Raw genomic sequence first — 21742 nt, forward strand, 5'->3', positions numbered from 1 at the left:
CGCGTGTGTGTGTGCTGTGTGCATTTATACACTTGTGTGAGTGTTCAGAAGTTGGTGTTGATGAATGTAAAGCCATTCACCTTCAAAAGTTAGTGGAAGTTAGGAACAAGCCCTGACTTTCCATGGAGAGGGTGCAGAGGGGTAAAATGCAAGACTTTACTGGTCCTCAAGCATCACATCTAGTAAATAAGTTTCATCTCTGGAGTCAGATGGCTCCTGGTTCGATTGCTATTGACTTACCCATTATTATCTTGGAAAAATTAAACAATTGCTACAAGTGCCAGTTTCCCATGAGCATGTAACTTTGATAAAGGTTATCAGAGGTATTTATTACGCATTTATTTCATTGCCTAGAAGATAGTAAGCATTCAATAATGTTGACTCCTTAAGTGATCTGGTAAAGATCACTTAATACTATGGCTTGAACATTTGTCCCCATGAAAACTCATGTTGAAATCTAATTGTTATGGCAGAAATAAGAAATGGGACCTTTGAGAGTTAAGGAAGTCATGAGGGCTCCTCTATCATGGAAGGATGAGTGTCATTATATATGTATTAAGCCCCCGAAAGTTAACACAGATAAGTTTGTCCCCTTTGACTCTTTGCCCTTCTACCATGTAAGGCTGTGTAAAGGGTCCTTGCTAGATGTCAGTGCCTTGATCTTGGACTTCCAAGCTTCCAGACTATGATAAAATAAATTTCTGTTCATTATAAATTAGAGCATCTCAGGTATTATAATATAGTATCACAAAACAGACTGAGACACTTATGCAAATGAGTGCATATACTCAGGTTCTGTAAATACAGAATACAAAATGTATAGTCACTTAAATATAATTTATTGTAATATTGTTTGATAAACTATGGCTATTAGAAATAGTTGGTAAGGAATTTAACATTTTTGGTAAATGTTTTGATATATATTAAAAGTTACTTCTACTAACTGTTCCAGAAGTCTATGGGAAATAAGACATCATAGAAATCATCTACAAAAATGTAAAAGTATGGAAATATTTTGGGCAATGTACAGTTGTGAAAGCTAAAGAAATGTCACCCTGAGTAATTTTAAATAGAGGATTCTTCAGTAAAAAGTCTTATTATGTGGATTTCTTCTTTATGTAAACATGGCCATGCATTGCTAGGTTGTTTTCATTATACTTGACAAAATCACCAGTTGGATGCTGGTGATGTCCATGGTTTCTTTTCCCCTAGCCCACCCCAATCAATGGCTGCCTCCTCTAAGGAGTTATGAGCCCTCATTGTCAGACACTCCATTCTTTCTGCCTCCACTGGGTCCTTGAGAGGATTTAGTCTCTTACAGTATAATTTTCTGCTGGAAGAACTGCCACTCGTCTAGATGGTAATCACTTTGCAGTCAGGAATGGTTTCCTTTTTCCCCATTACTGGAGCCTTCTCACTGTGTTACATCCTCAGTCCTTTTTTATTTTGAGACAGGCCTCACTAATTTGCTAAGCTGCCAGTCTGGGCTCAAACTGTGACCTTCCTGCCTCAGCCTCCCACAGTGCCTTTGGATTAAAGGCATGCTCCACCATGTCTGGCTATAGTACCTTTTTCTCTGATGTCTATCTGAGTGTTTTGATGTACAATGGACTTGCCAATATCCATATTGCATATGTTTTCATATTACTCTATTAGATGGGGAAGTGTTCATTTAAGTCATGAGAATAATATTTTCTGTTCCTGCCTTAACAAATACAATGGGAAATCTGGCAGATTTGGCTGAAATCAAGGTATAGGCATGGTTACCTCCTTTACTGGAAGCTCTGGGGCAGAGTCTGCCTCCAAGAGCATTCAGGTAAATAGATCAATTCAGTTGGTTGCAGGTGTAAGTCTGAAGTCTCCATTTGGTTGCTACTTATTGGCTAAGGCAATTCTTAATCCAAGAGGCCTGTGTCTCGTCCTCACATGTACACTCTTACACCTCAGAATCAGCGAACAGATCAAATATTTCCCACTCTTGGCCCTGTTTTGACCTTCTTTTCTGTTTCATTCCTCCTCCTGTCTTCTTCTGCCTTCAGCTGCTTTTACAGTCTTATAATAGTCCATTTTCTGTTGCTATGATAAAATATCCAAAGCTGGTTAATTTATAAAGAAAGAGGGCTGGCTGCTTAGCTCACAGAGTTGATCAGGTGCCCTCATTTGTTTAGCCTCTGCTGACAGCCCTTTGGCTGGGTTCCAAAATAGCAGATGGCATCATGGTGAAGATTAATGCAGGAGAGAAAGAGAGATCACTGGCAAAAGAGGAAGCCAGAACAACTCAGCGGGGAGGCTTGCTCTTTCATCACAACTTTTCTAATAGAAACTAACTGTAATGCTAAGAAAACTACATTAATCCCCTAGGGGAGTGGTGCCCCCAATCACCAGGTTATCTTGCACTAAAACTCTTAAAGATTTCATCACCTCCCAGGACCACTGGGGATAAAATTGTGAGTACACAAATCTTTGGGAGACACACTCAGACCATATCCAAAATATTTTAGGTCTCATATGATTACAATGGGCTTGCGTGCATAATCCAGGATAATTTCCCTTTTTCAAGGACCTTTGGTTAACATCTTTAATTCCATTTGCAAAGTCTTTTCTCAGCAGTATCTAGATTAGTGATTGAATAACCAAAGGATGACACTCCTGGGGGGACATCACTAAAATTTTGACCACCATAAACACAAATCCTTGTCCATATATTAACTGCTAATTTGCAACATTTACCACATCCTAGAGGACATTCTTCTGTTTTTCAGAGTATAAATGGCACTGTAAATGAATCACAATTGTATCAGGTTATCTCTACTGGTTTGATGCTTTTGTTTGGTTCCTACCACTCTAGCATTTGTTTATTGCCTATTGAACCAGATAAGTTACTTTGAGGGTAATTTTTCCCGTGGTCACTTCCAGTTTACAATGGAATGACTGCATCAGAGCTCTTCAAGAACATTGGTGTGTTGTTTCATATTATATATTTTCAAAGCCTTGGTGAACAATGTATTCTGTGGATGCTTCCAGGGAGCATGGGCAGAGGCTGATAAAGCTGATAGTGTATCCACTCCATGATTCTGCTCTCCATAAGACCTAGTCCCTTCTTCCACATTCCCAGTAAGTTCTAGCATTTCAACCTTTATTGTAGGCCAACTTCAGGTTATATTTTAGAAGATCTGCCAAGCACACAGAGTTTATTAAGTCTGCTCAAGATGACACTTGAAATTCAGTGTAATCATATGAAGAAACTTGACTTGATCCAACCTTATTTTCTTCCACTCTAAATCAAGCTCTTTAGGGAACATTCCCATACATAGTCCTCAAGTTTTTTCTTTCCTATAAATTTGCAACATCTTGTAATTCCTTACATGTAGTTGATACAGACTCATAGGTCTGGAAAGTACAGAGGGAAATTTGCAAGGATCAATGAACACAGAAAACCCAAACCCGTTTCAGGAGCCTCCCAGAATATAAGTCTAGTTGTAAGTCTAGAAGCAATCAGGTATGTTGAGGGTGGGTCTTATAAAAGTCCGAGTGCCTATGAAGGGGACTGACATTGGGAGGAGGTAATTACTGTTTCTCTATAGAGAAGAGAGTTGACAAAGGAGGCTGGAAAGGGAGCAGAGCTGAGTGTGGCTCAGGGAATGAGGAAAAGCTGGGCATCTCATGCCTTTCCATCCCAGCCTCTTCCAGTCTATTTAACCGCAATAGCTTTCTAAAACCAACAGTCAGCTTCTCACCCCTCCTTCCCAATCTCATACCAGTTAGTCTCCTGGTCAATTCTTATTTAGAATTATTTATGGAGGTAGAATCTGGGAAAGTTTTCTAATTTAACAAAATTGAAAATAGCACAGTCCTGTAGCAGGTTCAAATCTTAGTCTCTGAGCAATTTTCTTCTTTTATAGACTAGTTAGCTTCGCTTTCCCTCCTGAGGATCTGCTGAAAGAAAAAGTAACAATCTCAATACCCCAAGGTGAAATTAAGCAAGAAACCTCAGGAAGGAGGGATTTTCTACTGATAAAGTGACATCCAGATCTATAGACTTTAACCTCTACTGTGTCCTTATTTCTGTCTTCCTGTTTGCATAGAATTAGAACACAATCACTTTAAAATAATTCTTGAACATGATTTGGTTACCAGATGTGGGGAATTTCTTTTTTCTGATTGCTAACCTGCATACTATTTTTGGTACATCTGTACTAAAGACAGCAGAGGTGGTCTGGAACTGGCTGCCCTCACATACTACAGCTCTTAGAATACTAAATTGCTATTTAAGATTAAAATACTCAGTGAAAAATATCTACCTGCTCTTTTACTTTGTCTCAGGCAACTCACTGGAATTGAAAATCAGGTTAATGCTCCAGTGAAAAGGCATGGTAATATGTAATTCTCAACATTTCAAACGCCAAACACCAGGTTTTCTTGTGTACATATAAATATGCCTATTCAGTATTTTGAAATAGGCCTTATCAGCTACAACATAGGAGTTTAACCTCAAGATACTACAGTGTCTAGCAGTCAATAAATTCTTGTCAGAGACATGGCAGAGTAGCTGATATATGGAATTATTGTAGAAGATCAAAGATGAACTCTGTGTTAGGAGAAATTTGTTGTTGCTAATGGTGGTGGTGGTAGACATGACAGTGTTTTTTCATTCATTTTTCTCCCCCCCGGGGAAAATTAGTCTGGTGAACCATCAAGGCAGAAAAATACAGTCAAGAACTACTAATCCATAGGCATTTTAAGATCCTAATTTCCATGTAAGATCTTAACATTCATACATAAAGCTTTCTATGTTCTCTCTCTCTTCTTCTTCACTGTATTCCAGATTTCCCTAAATTAAGTGGTTACCAATTCATAATATCTTTTCTTACCAAGAGTATCTAAATTTTGCTTTGAAAGAAAAATTTACAATGAGCAGTCTATTTTTGTTTACTGTGATCTCCTTTGGTACTAACCTTCTACTTTTGGCTTTAGCATTATTTTTAGAAGTTCATTTGTTATTTCTAAGGAAAGATTATTTTTTCACAGACTGTGTTTTAATAGTACAGCTAATATAAGCCAGATACTAGAAAAGATAATACGTATTGAAGAATACTATTTTGGAGTGTCTCTTTTGTGTTTGCAAAGGTTTAAGCATTATTCACAAAGCACTCCTACCCAGTTTTACCCATATTGCTTTTCTATGACTTGTTTGTCAGGGAAAATTCCTTTCTTATTTGTTCTTTAAAGCAAGACTTTCCTTGTCACATTGCTTACTCTGGAAGAGACTGGGGTTCTCTCTGTTCATTCATTCTTGAAAATTTCCCTCTGTATTTCCCAGTTTCCCCTTCCTGGCAGTAATTGTGATGGCAGAGGAGTGTCTTTCCAACTCCTACTCAAAGGACTGCTTTAAGCTTGTGTAACCCTTTCTGGCAAAGAAGGGTCTGGGAAATCTTAAGTGCTACATATTTACCTTGTTTGCTGTTGTCACACTTTACAGAGAAAAGGCTGTGTCCAGATCTCTTGTTAGGTCTTTCTGATCTGGTATAGATGCAAATTGACCTTTCTATTATGCTTCACTTGAGTGCAACTAGTTACAAGAGGCAGTAACACCACAGTGACCTGATTTCATTAAGTAACTGTGAGCAGGTTAAGTAAGCCTAAATAATGGCCACTCTGCTCCTTGAAAGATGCGATTTTGCTGTTGTTTTAATTTGTAATGCTTGTTGTTAATAATTGTATGTGTTTTCTCATCATTTGTTTGGAAAACTACAAAATAGTTCATTATTGCAGAACACACCCTGAGTATATCTAGTCCATCAGTATTGGAAACTAATGGAAAGCCACTGATTCATATGGCAGAATCTTATGTGATTCTGGGACTGTGAAAACTTCCTCCTGAAATATAGAGTAGCATTTGAATAAGGGCACAATTACATACTGCAGCAAAGTTACCAGGTCCTTCATTTTGTGACTAGTGTGCTTCAGTGTTAGTGGTAGTAATATATGCGCTTTAGAGTCACTTCTTATCCAAACTGATCCTGTCTTCACAGCTTGCACATAACTTATCGGTTTCGTTGTTTATTCCTTGTATTTGAAATAATCATAGGTTTAGGTTCTTTGTAAACAGGTACACCTGTGTTTCTTGAGTAACAGTCCTCTCTGTAAATGGTTATACTGTAGGTCGCAATGAGATGACAATGGCATTCCTGAGTAAAATTTATCAATACTTGTTTCAAACTGTTGCCTACTGAAATTGCTTACTATGAACACAAGAGAATAACTTTTGACATGTTCTGTGCTTGGCCAGAACTCATTGACTCTTGTGAGAAACTAACCCAAAATACAGTATACACTGTACACAAAACCTAAACATATTTTCTCTTCTCCTTTGGAATCCAGGTCTATAAATCAAATCTAAGCCAAGAATAGCAGATGTCTACTAGTCATAATCCAAGCAGTGAAAATATTCATAGGTGCAGTGATTCTAGGTTAGACTAAAAATAGACAGGTAAGTCTTTTAACAAGAATATAGTTACTTTAATAAAAACTTAAATAGCATGTGTTAATTCCCTCAAAATTATTTTACATTGAAAATTCATAGCAAGTTCTGTTGCTTCCTAAAGGCTACCTGAACACATCATGAAAATTCTATAGATCAGAGTGCAATGAAGTAAGAGTGAGTAATAACTACTGACTAGAGAAACTTGTAGAATAAATCTATTTAATTGCATATTTCAGACGAGCTTTGCTTCTGTGTGGGGGGAGCAGAGCTGAATGCCCTATCACAAACCCAATAGCTCCAGTGTCAGTGAGCTGTGTGAGTTGTCTCTATGGGTTGTAAATTGGATCCCCTCAGTGACCAGTTAATGTTTTCTGTATTTACGGCAGTATTTCTGTTTTTTACAGCCACCAGGGCACTTTGGCAACATAAAAATTTAAAAATAATTTTTAGCAATCATACCGTGCCAATTTTTTATAGTTAAAGGGGCTCATTTAAATTGGAAAACCTGCTAGTCTGAAATTTTCATCTGAAGGATTACCACCAGCCAGAGCTACTTGTCTGATGAGGGTTTCACATGGCTTATCTAATGTGAAATCTCCATGTGGTATATAGTTTCATTAAACGGTGATCAAGAATACATTAGTTCAAAACAAGAAAAGGCAATGGAGCTTAATCCGCCAGGCATCTTGGCGCAACAACTTTAAAAGAGTTATTGAAGTGAAACAATTTGAGAATTAAAAGTCTTCCACTTATACAAGACTCCTGTCAAAAGCCTAAAAGTCAGCCTTTCCTTTTTCTGTTTTCTGTTTGTATACCAAATAAGAAAAGCCCCTGAAACAATATTTTGAATGTTGCAAAGGCAATAAAATGCATATATCAATGAAATAACCTAATCCATTAAAAAATAGATTTATCAAGATGGAAAAATAAAGTGGCTGGTAAATAATACTGAAATAAACAGAGAAATGAATTCTTTAGAGAAAAAATAAGAGAAATAAGAATCAGAATGATAAAAGAAAACTAAGGTTTATAAAAATATAGCATGAGTTTTATAAATAGTACTATTGCATCTTAAAAATTAATCATTAAGCCAAATGTTCACATTGGAAATACATTGTTTAAACAGACATTGCTATATATTTGTGATTCACATAAGAATATACTGCAAATGATAGTAGTTTGCCATTTTAACATGCAGAAATTAACAACATTATTAAGTAGTTTTAGAGTTATTCTTTTCTACGTATAGCAGTCCTGTATAACAGCAATAATGGGACAAATATTTATAAAATGTAATTTGATATGTAGTGTTAACAATTATGGTGAGAGTCTATGTGTACATTTCTTTGATCTAACTAATCATCTTCATCCATTAGCACTTGATGAAAAATGTATTAGCTTAGGTCAGGAAATCTCAACTCTTAGCATCAAAGATTTGAGAGATTTCTCATATGCTTTAGTACAGGGAATAAAGTGTAATCTTTTTAAACTATTATTTCTAATATACTCTGAATAAAGAGTGTGAATTTTTTACGTTGGACTATAGGGGAAAACACAAACTTATAATTTGATTCTTCAGATTTAATTTTATTGTAGTATGGTAGAGAAATGCAATCACTCAAATTTAAAAGATTGGATTCTGGAAACATCTGCCACAAAATACTTATTTTTCTGCTTGTTATTCAGCTTGTATTTAAAGATACTATAAAGTGCATACTTCCCTACATTTCTCCACCAGTGTATTTCAACCTTAATCATGAAGGAGCTGTGTCTAATGGTGTAAAAATATTTCAGGTTATGTGTTATTTAATCCAAGTTCTCTTGTGAAAAGTGATATATTCCATGATAAAAATTGATAGTTATGAACATTTTTTAGTCTCAAACAATATGTGTCAGCTATTTTGCACTTTTGCTTCTTTTCTTGTAGGTTACAATGACACAAATCCCAAAACACTGTGGTTTTCTGTACCTCTCTTATGTGTAAGCTTCAAATTTGGAGCAGTTTTAGTATACTAGAAAGTGCGGTTATTCTGATGCCCTCTCATTACCTGGTGTGGTGTTTTGCCACTAAAGAATATTCTAGGTTAGAGATTTCATGAGCCTCATTTCTTTTTCTTAATATGTCATTTGCATTTTTTATTTCCCTGTTTTGTTGTTGAGTAGCCTCTCAAAGAAATTAATAAAGTTCATGTTGTTGGCAGCAACTATAGCAACACAGAATTTAGGAACTCCCTAAATTCAATCAGAGTTTAGATAAAACACAGACTATATTAATGTATGGGTGCTGTTATAACCTCTATTAATATAGTTGAAAGCCGTCAAGCACCAGTGACTCTCAGAAACATAAAAAAGTTTGTATTAAAAAATCACTGAACAGTACAAAAGTGGGAACAATACATATAAATTAAATTCAATGTTCAACTTTATAAAACACCTTTCTTTATAAAAGATGGCCTGTGTTTGCATGCTTTCGATGTCTCAGTAAATACAAGGTTGTTTTTTTTTTTAAGTGGATGTACTCAGGTGTTTATTGCTTATTCTATGATTTTTCTTCTTAGGTTAAAATAATAAGAATTTTACCCCCAAAATAATGTACTTTTATTTTCATAGTTTCAGGGTGCCCTTTTAAACGAAGTTAGTGATAAGAATGGCAATATTTACTGTTGTCTGCCTTTGAGTGGTTTACAGCTGAGCACCCCTCTTGTGTATTCAGTGACAAATGGCAATCACTTTATCATTTATCTTATGACAAATAGCAGATTCAGCCACAAACTGCTGGCCGTAGCAAACTTACAGGATGAAGTTCTTTATTGTTTATGGTTTGTGGGTTGATGTATTCATGCCTTGTTTATTTGTGAAATGAACAAAAATCAGTAAGCAGGCATGAACAGAAATTTGGCCACGCAATCAATTGTACTTTTTTTTTCCCTCCAGTCTTCCAAGGACCTTACAAGGAAATTCGCTGAACTAGGTCTAAGCTGTAAGCTGCCTTTAGAAGAAAAAAAAAGTCATTAGAGGATGCACCAAATTGTGACATTATGCCCTTAAGCCAAAATAACACTGAATGGAGTTCCCACCTCGCATTAACCTCCCGAATAAGGGTCTTAAATTTGATAGCAAGCTATTGTCATAGACAAGTGGCATAGGCCAAGACTAGAAGGAAATTACACCACTATATGCTCACAATTTAAGCAGTATGCTAAAGTTTTCACTCTTTGTTTCATACATTTAAAGGAAATTTGCAAAACAACTTTGTGCATCAATGTAAACTGTACCTGAGTTGCATAAACCAATTATGTTATGATTGTATAGATTCTTAAGATTATTATTAATTTAGCTCATATGATTGATATATGAGGAAATATTCAAGTTGGTCACACTCTAAATCACATTTGAGGGTGAAATGCATGATTCTGGACAATAAAAGTAGTGCATTTTAAAAAGTTCTAACAATACAATACAAAAAAAGATGATGCGATTTCTCATTTCAAATCTGTTTTCTAGTGTGTCTTTGAGAGACTTAATATGACTCATTAGATTATATTTTATAATCAGCATACCTTTTTAAATCATTATGATGCATTACAGTGAGTCTAATGAATTCTGTCAAAATTACTGATTTATTGAGTAGAGTAAAAAAAATCACTAATAATTATTATGCAGTGAAAGAAAAGTGTTACCATTAGAGGAAAGATTTTCTTCTTCCTTTTGTTAAGAATAAATAGAAATAAAGAAGGATCTTGTTATACCTGAATAAGAAAAATAAGAGATCTGTATATGATTTGGAGTAAAGTTATATATCTGGTAGCAGGTCAACAAGATAAAGATTCTGAAAATGTTTAAAAATCAATAGAAAAATGTGGTCTTCTGAGATAGAACAAATCATGGAGTCATTTAATGAATATTTAAGAGTTTTGTATGAAAGTCATTTGACACATAGTCTAAGACCAAAAGAAATGATTGCTTACATGAGTGTGAATAGCCTCTAAGCAAATGTGTAGGTCCTATAATTTGGTGTTATTAAAAAAAAATAGGTATTCAGGTGCAATATATATGTTATCATTTATATCTTGAAATACTTTCTGCCAGAAAAACATATGTCCAGTAATGTCCATGGGTTTTGTAGACTACTATTGTTAAAACTAATATTCTGAAAGGAAACTGAAGTTAGAAGTCCAGAAAAAGCTATTATGCAGTTCTGAGATTTGCATATGCTATCTGCTGGGCTCATCAGAGGTGAATGATAGCTTCCACTGCACTTAGTTACAAGCCAATCTAGATGCAGTTATTTGCATAAACAATTTGATTGGTAAACATTGCTCTATACTACTGTGTTGAAAACTTTTTGGGGAAGAGAGACTAGTTTGCAGTTTTTTAAGCCATATTTGGGATATATTTCCCTTGTATTTTGACAGAGAATAGAAGACAAAAGAGAATGATATACAGATGAAATATGATCAAACAAACAAAGCATGAAGAAGATAAATCATAGTTTATTTAATACTATATAAACTTAATATTATTTAATTTTTAACTGAAATTACTCTAAAATAGTTTAATCACTAATGTTTGGGTCAGTTTTCATGCTCTTTATCTTCTATTGTATATTTGCAAAGGTGTACAATGAGTGTGTACTTGTCATTATATACAATTTCACTTAGCAGATCATTTAAGATATTACTATATATCCCTCATATATATATTACATATGATAATTAACAATATATTATATTGAAACAATATTTCCCTAGGTATATTTACTAAGTGATTTAGTAGTCTGGAGAGGAATGTATTCATTAACCAGCTCTGAATGACTAATACATGCTAGATATTGTTAAAACTCCGATATGAAATTGTTAAAACTATGTCTCTGACACGTTGAGCTTACAGTCTAAACTGAAAAATGCAATGAGAAAAACCAACAAGTGCAGCGTAATAAATGCCAGGAGCATTAAATCATCTGTCAGGAGAAGAAGCATCTGTATTGAATAGAGGGTTAAGGAGAGTTTCTCCAAGAAAATTACTTTGGTCTGAATTTTGATCTAAAATTTCAAGACTGATTAGGAGCTAACTATGTAAAAACAGTATATGATACAAATTTTGATTTTTTTTCACAGAATAAAACATGGTTGAAAAAATGGTCTACACCTCAATGGATCAGATGAAATATAAAGCGTGTGTGTGACAGTCAGGTGGGAGGCTGAGGAGGGCAGAATTGCAGATGGCACTGTGAACCAAATTTGAACATGATTTTAAAAGAGAAGCAAGGGATAGGTTTTTAAGATGTTTATGAGCACAATCGTTTTGAGTCCTCTTAAAGTGGGTGACTGGCAGCAACGAGAAGACTGAAGTGTGAGAAGACAAAATTTGGAGAGGGAAATACAAAGTAATCAAGCTTTATATGATAACAGTTTCAAGAAATGCAGTAAGAATAGAGATAAAATAGGAGAAGAAAGAGAAATTTTAGAGGAAACAGCAATGGGACTCAATGGAACCTTGGTCATTAACTGGATATAGGAGCTAGTGAGAAAGAGAACTTAAGAATAAATCTCAGGTTTTCAACTTGTGAAACTGGGTAATTGGTGGTACCTTTTACGGAGAAGAAGAGGAAATGTGAGGGAAAGGGTTTCAGCTTTGAACATTCTCAGTTGGGTTTCCTGTCCCACTCAAAGGGAGATGTAGGAAACTGATATACAACTCTAAATCTCAGCAACAAGGATTGTGCTTGAGTATGGGGAAACAACTGTCCATGGTGTTTTTGAAGTTTTCAATGGAAAGTGCACTGAAAGGCCAGGATAGGTGGCTAAGTATCTGAGTAATTTGAGGAGGACTAATATTTCCTGAGAACATGAGACTTTCATGACCATGAACTTTTGAAGATTATATGAACAGTTATGACCAAAAGGATAGCAGGAAAACTCACATTCAAATAAAATAAACATAAAGACCCTCAAACATGATTTCTACAGAAAAGGAGTAATCAAACATATCAAATACACAGGAAAGCTGGAGATGATTAATAGGTCATAGTCACTTTAATAAATTCAATTGAGTGGTGGAGGCAGAAGCTATATTTCAATGGGCTGAAGAGAAACTAGAAAGTGAGAGCACAGACAAATTCAGTATGGATTATTCTTTAAAAAGCATAGATTGTGTCAGGAAGTAGTAAATTAGTAGACAGAAATAGAGCACAGGAATTTTTTTAAGGTGGGGGCGTTTGAGCATACTTATTTGCTGAGAAGGAAAAACTAATAGAGGAAGAAACGTTAGTGCTTTTTACAAGAGCAAAGAAGATGTTTCACAAAGCCAATTCCCCAAGGATGTGGAATGGAATTGGATCACAAAGAGCCCTGGGAGAAGCATTAGTCTTGAGTAAAAGGGCTATCTCTCATAAGAGAGAGAGCAGGGTATTTTAAATGATATCATTTAAATCTATAAATAAAAACATAAATGTTATAGAGTAAGTCCAGAGGTTTGGTGAAGAGTTTGCTTCAACATGTGAAGCAAGTTGTAGCTGGCTAAGGATATAAAAGAAGCATTGAGGGAACTTACTCATTTACAGACCTAGAATTGGAAATAGCAGCAGCAGGTTACTTTCTCCGGTGCCAGCTAGCTGCTCAAATTTGAAAGGAAACTCTTTTCTTTTGGTTCAGAGCTTGAATTTTGTAGGTTGCAGGAGACCTAAAGAAAAATGAGAAACAAAAAGTATATTGAAGAAAGAAATTTAAATAATGCCAACTACTTACAATAAGCAGGAAAAGAAAATAAAAGCATGCTAGTAAGCAGAAAAACTCAAGCATAAAAGCATGAGAAAACTTTTAGTCAGAGGAGGGAGGAGAAATCCCATACAAAGACAGGGAGAGAGAAAGAGAGGGAGAGAGAAGAGTGGAAAATGGCTGTGAAAACCTAAGTTTGTATGAAGTGTGTATGGTAGTTCTCACCTTAAATTCGGTATTTACACAGTGAAATATTCAAAGCAGCTCTCTTGATGATCCCAACAAATAGATCACAAAGTAAGATAGTAAAAAAAAAAGTTAGTAGTTACAAAATGAGATCATGTAGCTTAAAATTTCAGAAGTGGGATACTTTGAGGTGGTAAGAGTTTAGGGTACACCAATGATTTTGGGTGGTTAAGGAGACATGCATATGATTTTGGAGGAAGGTGAACAACTCTTAAGGCATCTGATGGGACACCCTCTTGGTTACTGAAATTTTCAAAGATAACTGCAGTATTTGAATGACAAAGAAAGTGATGAACCAGCTGTGGAAGTCTTTAGCACAAGTAAGAGAATGACAGTAAGCAGTAGCTGAAAGGAGGGCTAGCAGGGAGATAGCTGGATGGCACGCTCTTCAAAGGAAGTGTCTCCTAGGCAGCTGCAGGGAGGGCGTTAAGGAAAAGGAAGTGGAAGGCAAGCAAAATGTCTGCCTGCTTCCTCCTCACTAGAAGGGTCTCTTGGGTAGAGATTTAGGTTTCTGTTAAAAAAAACAAACGGAATTGGTAGACATGTTCCCTGAGGGATATGAAGGGGAGAATTTATCAGAAAATCGGGGTTATTCAAAGCAAAAACAAACACTTTTGGAGAGGAAAGTGAGTATATGTGCAAAAAGTGCTATTCCTCTGAGAGGAGAGAGAGAGAAGAGGCGAAGAACCAAGTTAGGCGGAGGCCACGGGGAGAGGATTATCACCACAGGAGCCGCAGGCTCTGGGCTTCTCCCTGGCGAGCTGAAGCAAAGCTCACTCTGCTCTCACCATGGCCTCCCGGAAAGGGCTAAGGCCTAGGGACCGTCGCTTGGGAGTGAAGGTGCTTCAGTGGCCTCGGCTCAGGGTTCCACACAGAACATCAGCAAAGCACTGCCTCTACCAATCTGAAAGCCAGAGGGAGGTAGGAATTGTCTGGAGGCCTCATTTCCGACAGACGTATTAAAAACTATCATGACTTTTATCCGGGAAAAAGAAGGCAAAAGCACTGAAAGATAGAGGAAGCACAGGAGTAATGGTACAGGTTGATTTTAAAGTATAAAGATCGGGACAAGAAAATTTCTAAAGATTTAAAAAGCATTTAAAAAATTTATTTAAAAATTAAATTAATTCTAATACAAATTTTATATTAATTATTCTGTTCCTATGGAAACAAGGAAAGAGGAGGGGATGCAGCAATAAAAAACAGGAATTGTTGGTTAATGTAAAGCAAAAAGAAAGGAGGAATAAAATTATACCTGATACTCAATGTAGCTTAGGATAAAGATGGTCAAATTAAGAAACAGAGGGTTAGGGCCAGGGATTTAGCCCAGTGGTTCCGTCGCCTGCATTGCAAGCATAAGGACCCGAGTTCGATCCCTGGTACCAAAAAAAAGAAAAAAGAAAAGAAACAGAGGGTTCATTTTTGAAAAGAATAATTTGGGAAAATTAAGAGTGAAATAATCCAAAAGAGTAATGGGTTTGACAGGTAGTTTGTCCTTTTTTTAAAGTAAAGGATTTATGTTCTCACCTATGGTTCCTGTGTAGGGCATGCAAAGTACCTGATGCTATGAACTGTGCTTTCTGGACATCCTCTCTGGGTTCTTGCAGTGATAATTCCAAACCTCTTCCTCTGTCTTCACTCACACTCTGTAGGAGGATTTCACAGGTCATGTAAATATAGCATTTTGGAGGCAGACTCTAGAGTCAAAGGGATTTCAAATTGCCACTGCAAGTCTCGGTATGTGTGTGACCTTGAGCAATGCATTCAACTCTGAATCTCAGAATTGTTAGATAGCAAAAGCTGGATAGAGCGCTGCTTACTCAGAGGCCCAGCTCATTGACTCCAGCCTTTTGATTTATCTATAAAACTCCAAAATGAGAGAAAAATGCTGAAGTTGTGAGCAGAAAGTACTAAATAAAGTGTGGACACATTAAAGAGAGAATTGGCGTAGGACCAAGTATTCTAAGACATGAAGGCAGAATAGACATGGCAGAGACTTTAGCTACAGGTAGGCAAAAAATGTCGGGAGATTGATAGAAAGAATAATATTTGCCTTGTAATAAAACCTAGGATGAGACAAAAGGAAGACATTGAAAAAAGGGGAATGAGGATGCAGAGAAATTCTGTCTTTAGTAATTGCTTTAATTTTAAGTGGAAACACAGCAAAAATCCTTAGAGAACACAATAAAGACTAATTTGATACTCTCTGAAGAAGTTTGGAGTTCTGATACAGAAAGGATATGTATGAGCTATTAAGAATCTTGGATTATTTGTTAAGAGATGGAAAGCTTATTTCAGTTAAGAAATATTTAAAATACGTAAATTCCTTTATAAGTCAAAGAAGAATCATGCATCCTGGATTAAAAACCACAGACAAAACCTTCAACAACTTGGAAATAACCAAAGTATAGGTAATGAGGTAAAATGTGTTTTGTTAAGTAGATTCCCAGATAACCAAAGACAAAAATGTAAACTAAATGCGGTTGTAAAAATATGAGGATAGTGAAATAAAGCACTGTCTAAAAGGACTAGGGTTATGATGAGGATTTCTTAGAGGAATAAGGCCATGAAATTTTTTCATAGTGGAATACCTTAGTAAGAGTGTGATGATTAGGAAGTATCATGACTATATATTTCAATAATACAGAAATATAAATATATAAGCACATATAATATTCATGATTATTCAGTTTTGATTTAAACTATTTTAAATAAGTTATTTATTATATATTTCATATTTACATTTTATTTTAAACACATTTGTGTTTTAACTATGCACTACAAATATATAATAAATTTCAAGGCTATTTTAATCATGTGCTTTCCAGGGACAAGAGAATTTTTGCAACTACATAAATAAGTATAAATACCTCAGTGGTCAAGTATAGGTTTATTTAGAAAAGGGATATCAAATGCTATCAATTATTTTTTTAAAAAATAGATTCTCTTTTTTAAAGAGAGAATCATGGCATAGATGAATAAAGACAGATTAAAAGTAAAAAGAAAATCAATAGTGTATCAATTTCAATCCTAAACCAGCTATTTTCCCAGGCACAGGGATATAGGAAGCTAAGCAAACCTTTAACCTGCCTCTGAGTTCCCTCAGTTTCTCTCTGTTGAGAAACAGGTGGTTCCTCTCACAGTATTCCCAGAAGTACTTGAGCTACAACCCCAGCATAGCTGCAGCATAGCTAGTTGCTCTACAGTTAGCAGCACAGGCAATTGTAGGCATTGTTAGGAACACAAATTCAGACTCTCTGAAGCTACAAACTGCTGTTTGAATGATAGAGTCTTTGGTCAGAGTGGCTATCCAGTAATCCATTTTTTTTTCAGATAATATAAAAAAACTCTTCTTGAATTAAATTAGACTAGCAGAAAGCTGTTCCTCATCATGTATTATGTCATCCCTACAGAATTACTACCTTGAGGGTTACTATAAGAAATAGCTCCAATGAAATCATGGTTGTGTCCTTATAAAGAGGATGTGTCTCATTAAATCACAATATCTGTTTAGAACCAGAAATTCCTGGCAGGTGTAAATATCAGGAGTAAGAATAGTATTAATCCTGCAGGTTCTGTTTGTTTGATCTTCAGGGCACTGAATTGACCAGCTTTACCTTTTAATAATGTCTGCTAGAAAGCTTTAGACTTAAATTTGTGACTTGTTTGCAGGAAGTAGACAGGTTCTATTTTATGCCTAATGCTTGCTTTTTCCTTTTTTTCCCCCTCAGCTAGTTTCAGTGTGTTTTTATTTTGTGTTTGTGCTGTAATAGATTTGAATCCTGTGTCATGATGGAGTGGAAAATAGGGAAAGGAAGGAAGGAAGGAAGGAAGGAAGGAAGGAAGAAAGAAAGAAAGAAAGAAAGAAAGAAAGAAAGAAAGAAGAAAGGAAGGAAGGAAGGAAGGAAGGAAAGAAGGAAGGAGAGAGAGAGAGAGAGAGAGAGAAGAAAGATTTTACCATATACATAATACCATAATACAAAGAGTGAATAAAGAAGTCTTCCTTAGTTAGTTTATAGTCTAACTCATACATGTCCTTCCCTCTTAAAAGAAAGCAGAAACATTTATGCTCATAAGTTCAGTCTTTCTTGTTTGCCTGATCCAATATTTCATAAGAGTGCAGCTAGTGTATGTGGCTACAGAGATGGAGGAAGGTTTTGCTTGCTATGTAAAGATGATGAATATTATATTTATGCAATAATGTATAGAGGTGGCCCCTAAACTGACCACTAAAAGAAACTAAATAGCATTTACCAATAGCATTGAAAGTGATAATATTGGCCTTTTCCCCCTACTAATATAAAATGGCTATGTCATTATACATTCCTATACTACAGGAACAGAATGTTGTTTAGCTTTCTGAAGCTTAAAATCTGACATGTGTAGCCAGGAAATAACACACTGCTATTTGCTTCTCAAATATCATTTTTTGTAAGGATTTTAAGCTGATGGTTGGAATCTGACAGAAGGAATATAAAAGCTGATTATATTCAGCCACCCCTCTGCATTATATTTCAGAGTAACCCTGGATTTATTATTTCTGTCAACTTTCTAATTCTTGTTTTGGGGTAATAGACCAAGAATAGGTTGTTAGAGAATGACACTTGAAGTTAGTGACATGAGAGTCAGGCCTTTGCCTCCTGGTTATAGAAGCAGAATTCTTTCTTAGTGACCCCTCACACTCTAGCACTTCTAGTCTTTAAGCATTTCCAACCAGCCAAATTTTTCTATTATCAAAAATCAGTTAACTGCATGATTTACTCAGGCTGATCTCCCTAGCTTAAATCTCCCAGTAAAATGTATCCCTAAGAGGAATGAATTGTTAAATTAGCTGAAATTGCACTTTTGAGAAACTGAAACAGGTGTGATTTGAATGCACATTTTACTTAGGTTTTAATGCCTGATAGAGAAAGAAACTTAAGTAGCTAAAAAGAGTATATTCTCTTTGTAAGTTTCCTTAGCATACCCAGAGTTTTAGATAAGTAGGCCTGACAGCCTGTTCGATGCAGTGTTTAGATGCTTCCATCCACTGAGTAATGGCTGTTGTCTATCTGTCTGTAAGTAACCATTTTATTCTTATAACTTAAGATCACGAGGTGCTCTAGATACACTGAACCATCACTGGCAAAACCCACAACTATATGTAGGCCAAGAAATTTGATAAACACTTCTTAAACATTTTACTAACTAAATTGTGTGCAGTATTTTTAACTGGGCTTATTTTATTCTGTGCACTTAATAAAAATATTTTGGGCCTAAATAAATTCTGTCCACCCAAAGTGTTTATAAACTATAAGGAATCATTCCTAAGTAAAAATAGACCTCTATATCCTAATATTTTACAGCTCTGAGTCATGTTTAGGAAAAAGAAACAAAGCACTGTGCATTACCAAACATCTCAATCAATATGAGAGGTGCATTCCTAACTCATGCTTCAAATGCTCAGGCTTATGGTGCTTTATTTTAACTTCACGTTTCTGGATTCTTTCTTTTTTTTTTAAATAACTATGCTTTATTTTATTTTACATTACCACATGTAGAAAATACTGAATTTTTTTGTTTTGAAAAACAATGTTTTTTTTGTTAGCAAGTATTTCTTTTTTTACTCATTCCATGTCTTTTTTTCTCTAGACCAGCAATTCTTAAGTTATGGTCTACAAGCCCTTTAAGGTACACAGGATCCTTTCTGGGGAAGGTAGGATCTTTAAAATATATACTACTTTCATATAATACTGAGATATCTACTTTCAGCATGTTGACACTTTGCTCCTAGTGAAAGACAACAGCTGGTAAAACTGCTGGCTCTTAGTATGAACCAAGCAGTGGTGTTGACAGTACGCATTGTATTCCTCACTGCCATGTGCCTGCATGGACAATTTTAATTACGAATTTACTTGGTGTTGCAGTAAATATTAATTGTATTAAATTTCAACACTTGAGTACATGTCTTTTTAATATTCTCTGTGATGAAATGAGAACATATAAAACACACCAAAGTAGGCTGTCTCCAGGAAAGCACTTGTTGGATATTTGGATTTGTGAATTGAACTAGCCACTATTTTTTAATAGAACATTACTTTTACTTAAAAGAACAATTGAAAGACAAACTATGGTTATTGAGACTCAACCATTCAATATACTTTTTCTTGAAAATGAACAAAATGATCCTATCATTTAAAAAATAGTTAAAAATTTGAAGTTTCAAATGAAAGTCACAATTTTGGAAAGCTTATGTATGCCATTATGCTCTCGATAGTTTTTCAAATTGCAAAGAGTTTTTAAATAAGAGATATAATATTAACAGATGTGCTTTGTTTTGATATTATGCAATAAGCATGTCAATATTTGGGGCTGAATTGTAGCTCAGTGGTAGAGGATGTGCTTAGCATGTATAAGGGCCTGGAATCCATTTCTAGCACCAAAAACAGGTAAATAACTAAATACACTGGCTAATCTATACAACTCACTGAACTAATATTTTTTAAATGACTGATGTTTGATGTTAGCAATAGACTTTATTTAACAGGGTATAAAATATTGACATGACCTCAGAGTCCAAATTTTAAATGACATTTAAGAAATTGCTCCTTACTGAGTTTTAATGTAGTATCAAAAACTATCCATGATCAATTGAAAACTCTTTGAAAACATCCCTCCTATTTCCAGCTTCATGTCTATGCAAGGCTGAGTTTTTTCCATTTGCAATAGCCAATTCAACACAGAGCAGTGCAGTCAGTGTGGAGGTAGATAAAAGAATTCATCTCTCTTTTTTTATTAAGTGAGATATTAAAGAGATTTGAAAAAGTATAAATCATTGCCAATCTGGCACATTTTTTTGTTATGGAAGATAGTTATTTTTTACAAATGTATGATATTTATTAATGCTGTTCTTAGTGAAGTAATACATATTTTTAATTTCTTATATTTTATTCCCAAAATGATAATTAGTGATAGATATAGCCCACATAATCAAAAGCCTCTTTTGTTCCTGAAGATGGGTCTTGTGAACAAAAACTTCTGAGAATGATCTGAACAAATTTTACTCATGTAGAAAATTCAGTTTAGATCAAGAACTTTCTACAAACAGATAAAAGAAGGGTTTGATGATGAATGAAAATATCACCATTTACTGAATTGCAGCTACACATATTCTGATGTTCAGTTACTATTGTTTCAAAGAGACTTTTACACTTGACTGTTCACAGATACAGCTGTTTTCATACAACAATCTTGGAAAGAATTATTACTTCACAATAATGTATCTTTAAATGGTACAAGATTTAATTCCGCAATACTTGGTGAAACAAAATTTTGACACCAAAGAATATATTCTATATTTAGTACTTTTAAATCCAATTGATTAATTTTGGGTGTTTAATTTTTTGGACGAGTAAATATTATTTTCTTATAAAATGCATTTTTGAAATTATAGGAGAGCTAGAACCATTCAGAAAAGTCAAAATTCTTGAAAAATGAATGCTAAGTAGCAAAATTGATTTACTGCTTATGAAATTTGATCATCCATAGTGGTTAACTTTTTTCCTTTTTATCAAATACTTGAATTTTTAGTAATAGTTCATAAACAAGAATATAGATAATAATTTAATAATAAAAATCTGGTTCCATCTTGTGTAATAGGACAGTGATTCTCCATTTTATATATTTATGTTGTTATTATCATTACTGCTTTAAGAATAGTACATAAGTATATTAAAATGAAGGCAACCTCCTAAGATTGGAACTATATAAAGTAATCATGTGTATTAGGGGTTAGTGATGGACAAAATATGTCTATTTCTACATTGTAATCCTGATATTTTAATATTAAAGGGTTTTTATTGAGATATGTTGAGAATATTGCATGAGTTACATTCAGAGTTCAAATTGATATTTATTACAAACCAAGTTTGATAAATTCTACTCATGTAATAGTAGGTCCAATTTAGATCTAGTGCTTTCTGTAAACCAATGGGAGAAATGCTTTGGTGACAAGTGATGACAATCATCCATGTATTGAGTTGCTGCTACACAAACTCTGATATTCAGTTATTATTGTTTCAAAGAAACTTTCATAGTTGAAGTCCCAGGGCAATCTGAAGGTAGCTGTGAGTGAGACGTGGGATAATCCTAAACTCCCATTTTTAAAAGATCAAGAGATAATCTCTACCACCATCTGCCCAGAAGAAATTTGAGACAACTTAAGTTGCAAGGAAGCTCATGGATAACCCAAGGTTATATCTATATCACAGAGTAGGAAGGTTGTCAGCAAAAGAGAGCCCATGATATTTGGAAGAAA

At 34.9% G+C, this 21742-nt stretch overlaps 1 protein-coding gene across 1 annotated transcript in view; it reads left to right on the forward strand.

Moving 5' to 3' along the window:
- Window positions 1–21742, forward strand: part of Ccdc178 (coiled-coil domain containing 178) — a 386593-nt gene that overhangs the window by 189696 nt on the left and 175155 nt on the right. The window lies entirely within an intron of this gene.

This window comes from Heterocephalus glaber, unplaced genomic scaffold (genome assembly GCF_053883595.1).
Source record: "Heterocephalus glaber isolate CG9 unplaced genomic scaffold, H.glaber_assembly_v1.0 deba00000331, whole genome shotgun sequence".
Classification (NCBI taxonomy): domain Eukaryota; kingdom Metazoa; phylum Chordata; class Mammalia; order Rodentia; family Bathyergidae; genus Heterocephalus; species Heterocephalus glaber.